General features: G+C 40.4%; 1 long non-coding RNA gene across 3 annotated transcripts in view; it reads right to left on the bottom strand.

Annotated features, from left to right (window-relative positions):
* LOC122550606 overlaps positions 1-5,316 on the bottom strand; it is a 15,745-nt gene that overhangs the window by 5,653 nt on the left and 4,776 nt on the right. Inside the window, exon 2 of one of the 3 annotated variants that reach the window (XR_006311896.1) lies at positions 4,541-4,632. The exons of 1 other annotated variant lie outside the window; for it this stretch is intronic. This is a non-coding gene — a long non-coding RNA (uncharacterized LOC122550606). Of the gene's footprint in view, positions 1-4,540; positions 4,968-5,316 lie in introns of those variants that run through there. One more of the 3 variants, XR_006311895.1, reaches the window with a different exon arrangement.

Genomic DNA, 5,316 nt, shown 5'->3' with positions numbered 1-5,316 from the left:
ACTCCGGCCTTTCACCCTCACCTTGACCTCCCTCCACCTCTCGCATTTCCAAAGCCCCTCCCCCAAGTCCCTCCTCCCTACCTTTTATCTTAGCCTGCTGGACACACTTTCCTCATTCCTGAAGAAGGGCTTATGCCCGAAACGTCGATTCTCCTGTTCCTTGGATGCTGCCTGACCTGCTGCGCTTTTCTAGCAACACATTTTCAGCTGATGATTGACCAGACCCCTGACCGAACTCTGTGCAGTTCTCCAACTGACTTAGCTCTACCCCCCAAATTGGTTGCCCTAGCACTGCAGGTCTGACCATGGTCCAAACTCTGTGCTGGACTGGAACTCCTGACCCAGACTATTTCAAGCTGTCGATTGATCATGTCCAAACCCTGGGTCGGAGAAAAGACAATGCCCTTGACCGGCTGTAGTTGCACTCTTGACTAACAGCAGTTCCTCTTGAATTTGACTGAAGACTGATCCATTTTGAGATATGATCCTGAGGTTGAAGACATTCAGTATCTTAGCCACACAGGCTGCAAGCAGATGCTGTCGGTGTGACATTTACATGGTACAGTGCTGAACACCAACACCTTTGATTAATCACTGCCGGCAACCACGACAAGCTTGTTATCTTTTTGTTACCATCACTAGCTCTACTATTATCAACATCCTGGGGGTTGCCATCGACCAGAAACTGAACTGAAATATCTACAGTAGCTGCAGGAGCAGCTCAGAGGCTGGAATACTGCAGTGAATACTTCCCTCCTTACTCCCTAAGCTTGCATCCCACCTACAAGGCACAAGTCAGGAGTGTGATGAATTATTCTTCACTTGCCTAAATGAGTGCAGCTCCAACAACACTCAAAATGTTTTGACACCATATCGGACAAAGCATCCCACTTGAATAACACTACATTCAATCACTCCTGAATACTAGCTAATGCCAACCTCCACGCACGAAGATGGTCACTGTTCATGGAACGTGCCCTGAAGTGTTAGGAAAGTTAACCAAGATGAAGGTCTGGAGGGCCAAAAAAATTGTCACTGTATAATTTCTCTCTACTGCCTGTTAAAATTGCAACCCACATAGACATGAGGTGAGGATTATTTAATAATAAGATGTTAATGCAATATACCTCTCAACCCTCCTAGCAACATTATTGTCTTGCAGTTAAAACCTTGTGTGGAAAAACAGACTTTTTTTCCAAATGTGAGCATCTCATTTTTTGAACATCATCATATTTCACCAACTGATCCATCATTGTCCAGGAGATAGGAAAAATCCTTCTTTTGTAACTGTCTTTTCTGTTTCGATAAAAGGATAGCAAGCCAAACCAAATCAGCCTCACTATACTGGACTCGCAACATGGTGAAATTAAAACATTCAATGACCCTCCAAACTTCCCAATTATTATGAACCAGAGTTTATGAATACCAGATCTTAGACACAAAGTTTATAACTTAAACAAAATTAAGAATTTATCGTTTAGAATGGAGCTTTAGTAGAACACGGATAAATAACAAGGTAATAAAAGTAACATCTACAATCCAAAGCCCAATCTTCTTTGCTCATAACCCCTTTTCGCGTACAGTTGGACAGAAGCAGGTAAAGGATAAATTAAAACAGAAAATAAAAGATTTGTAATTTTCCAGTTTACTAAACAGTTTCCAATGATAGAAGGCTTTCAGGAAATTTTTGTGCAATGTTATTCAGCCAAGTAGAAATGTAGATTTTGCTTAAATTTCAAAGTCACCGGTTAATGCAGTTTCAGCAACTTCTAGAAATATTTACTTATTTTTTATGGACTGGAATTATTTTCTCAGAACCTTCAACAATTAGATAACTCGACAGACACGAGAGAGGAACCAGGGAGAGAGAAAAACCAAGCAGCTTCATTTCCAAAGTTCCAAAAATCATATTGTCTCCTGCCAAAACCCAGTCAGAACAGGCTCTCTCTTGATTGGCCAATTCACCATCCAAACAGCTGCCCTCTTTGAACATAGTAACAGCTCTGCGTTGATTAGTCTGCAGTGATTTTAGATAGTAGTTAAGTTGCATTGTCTTTCTGGGACAGTTCCCAGCAGAAAACATTTGTCTTTATTCTCTTCTCTTTTAAAACAAGCTGTTGTTCAAGTTGAATTTTTAACTTCAAGTAATAGTTCCAAACTAAAAGATGAGAAAAATAAAAGAAAAATGTGATGGTCACTTCACTTCCCTAAAGTGATCAAAGTGTTGTAAAAACTGCCAGTTCTGCCTTTCATTTTGACTAGCATTGAGAGAGAAGAGTTTGCAGCCATTATATTTTGGAGCTGTGACTGTTGTTTCTTGGTCACTTTTATGACGAAGCTGCTCCTTCAACAAGGTTATATTATCCATGGCTTTTTTTAAAGAGAGGTTATAAAAGACACAGACTCCAGAAAGTCTATGTTTTAGGGCCATTTTCATTAAAGCTAACATATACTGCCTCAGGCAACAGGCTTTCAGATTTTTGGAAAAAAACACTTGTACAATGAAAGGGGAGTGGCCAGTCCACCCAGCTCAGCTTTTCTCTAGTTTGGTTTGGTTTTTAGCAGTAGTATTTGGAAACTGCCAGATCCAAAGAGGCAAGTCCAAGCTGGTACTCTCTCTCTGACCTCTCTCCTGTAAGACCTCCTGTTTGATTTTTACTTTTGTGCCAAGGAGTGTTGGTGGGGATTGTTGCAAATATTGGGAACAGCATTATTAAGTTAGGATAATCTTTTGGATTTGCAGATAGGTGAAGTTATTCTGTATTCTATTCTCTTTTGTTGTGTTTCATTTGGTAATCTTGTAAATAAATTCTGTTTTTTAAAAATGAAGTGGTTTGACCAGCGACATCACTCCTGGAATGTCTGCTATACACCTGCTTAAAACAACTAGCAAAGTTAGGGTCTGGGCTACCTTCTTGAAATGTTTTGAGGGGTCTGGCCTGGCCCATAATAGACTGGGGGCTCTTTGCAGGCTTTGTTCTATCGTTCCAATCTGGGATTAGGGTTGGTGGACTCAAAGGTAGCAAGTGGTAGGTCTTTTGTTAGCTAAAATGCAATTGAAAATTAAACAGTTGTTTGAGTTATAGGCAAAAGACAAGGAATTACGCTTAAAAGCAGAGGAAAGAGAAAAAGAAAAAGAAATAGAGAGAAGGAGAGAGAGAAGAGAGAGAAAAGAAGAGAGAGGAAAGGAAGAAAGAGAGGGAGTTTGAACTTTAGAAATTAGCACTTAGACAGGAACGTCAGCTTAAAAGATGGAGATGAAGGCTGAAGGTAAGCTTAGTGAAGAAAAGAGTGAGGATGAGCAAACCCATGGTAGCCAAAGGACTGGTGAGAAACTGTTTAGGTATATTCAAGCATTGCCTAAATTTGATTAGAAGGATGTGGAAGCATTTTTCATCTCATTTCAAAAGATGGCCAAAAATATGAAGTGGCCAGTGGCCATGTGGGTTTTGTTGAACCAAACAAAACTTGTAGGTAGAGCTTGTGAGGCATTTGCATCACTACCAAAGGAGGTATCTGAGGCATATGAGGAGGTGAAGAAAGCCATCTTAAGTGCTTGTGAGCTTTTGCCAGAAGCCGAGAATCTAAGAAGGGACCCTGGACAAACCTATATTGAGATTGAAAGGATCAAACAAAGTAATTTTGATACGTGGATAAGGGCATTAAAAATAGATCAAACCTATGACGCTCTGAGAGAGACAACTGTTTTGGAGGAGTTCAAAAAATCACTTCTTGAAGGAGTGAGAACTCATGTGGAAGAGCAAAGTGTTAGAATGGCAAGATTAGCAGCTGAAGTGGCTGATGATTATGAGTTGGTCCATAAATCAAAGTTTGGCTTCCAAACTGTGAGAGATAGAAATTGGGGAAAAGAGAAATCCTCGCATGGAAAGGGAAAGGTAGATCTTTGTGAAGATCATAAGGATAACATACCACAGGGTAAAAAGGAAACCTTTGAAGGAGACAGAAAAATTAAAAAGCTCTGATGTTTTCACTACAATAAAGTAGGCCACATGAAATCAAGTATTGGTGAAAGTTAGGAAAAGCACTGGGAAGCCAAATGTAGGAAAACAGGATAAGCATGGGATAAATCTTTTCTGTGTTGCTGGTTTAAGTTAAGCAGATGGGTTTACCTCGTGTTGTAACAGGAGAACTGGACAAACTCTCAGCTCCAGGAATACAATTTGTCCTTGCTAATGATAATAGCTGATTCACAGGTAGGAGTGCTGCCTACTGTGTTTGAAATACCAGTGGAAACTCATGCAACTGAGCCAATGAAGGACACATATCTTGGGATTTTTCCTGACTGTGTGGTACCAAGGTCATAAAGTCACCAGTTGGAACACTGAAAGTTGAAGTGGAATTAGCAGAGATCCCGTTTCATCAAATGATTGACACAAATCAGGAGCAGATAGATGACACAGCAGACATCTTTTAACTCAGATAAATTAACTGACTTACAACAGAAAGATGAAAGTTTAAAGCAATTGTATCAAAAGGCATGCACAGAAAAGAACCTGAATGTATCCATGAATGTTATTACCTTAAAAATGGAGACCAGACTCAGGCAGATGAAATCATCAAGTCGTATTGTCAGTGGGTTGTAGAAAGGAGGTGTTGCGAGTGGCACATGAGCTACAAGTAGGGGGTCATTTAAGAGTAATAAAAACTCAAGCTAAAATACAAAAACATTTTTCCTGGCCTGGACTGCTCAGGGATGTATGACATGTCTGGCAGTTGGAAAATCACAGGCAGTAATAAAACCCGCACCTTTAATACCTATTTCTGCATTGAAGAATCTTAAATAATTGCATAGGACCCCTACTTAAAACAAAACGTGGTAATCATATTTGTTAACAATAATGGATGTGTTGACGAGATTTCCAGAGACTGGTCCATTATGCAAATCACAGCTAAAAGGATTGCTGAGGTAGGTGTTCGACAAGGTTCCCCATAGGAGACTGATTAGCAAGGTTAGATCTCATGGAATACAAGGAGAACTAGCCATTTGGATACAGAACTGGCTCAAAGGTAGAAGACAGAGGGTGGTGGTGGAGGGTCGTTTTTCAGACTGGAGGCCTGTGACCAGTGGAGTGCTACAAGGATTGGTGCTGGGCCCTTTACTTTTTGTCATTTACATAAATGATTTGGCAAGCATAAGACGTACAGTTAGTAAGTTTGCAGATGACACCAAAATTGGAGGTGTAGTGGACAGCGAAGAGGGTTACCTCAGATTACAACAGGATCTGAACCAGATGGGCCAATGGGCTGAGAAGTGACAGATGGAGTTTAATTCAGATAAATGCGAGGTGCTGCATT

The sequence above is a fragment of the Chiloscyllium plagiosum genome, chromosome 6, assembly GCF_004010195.1.
Source record: "Chiloscyllium plagiosum isolate BGI_BamShark_2017 chromosome 6, ASM401019v2, whole genome shotgun sequence".
NCBI lineage: Eukaryota > Metazoa > Chordata > Chondrichthyes > Orectolobiformes > Hemiscylliidae > Chiloscyllium > Chiloscyllium plagiosum.
The sequence above is the reverse complement of the archived record's forward strand: the minus strand, read 5'-3'. Positions and strand labels throughout refer to the sequence as shown.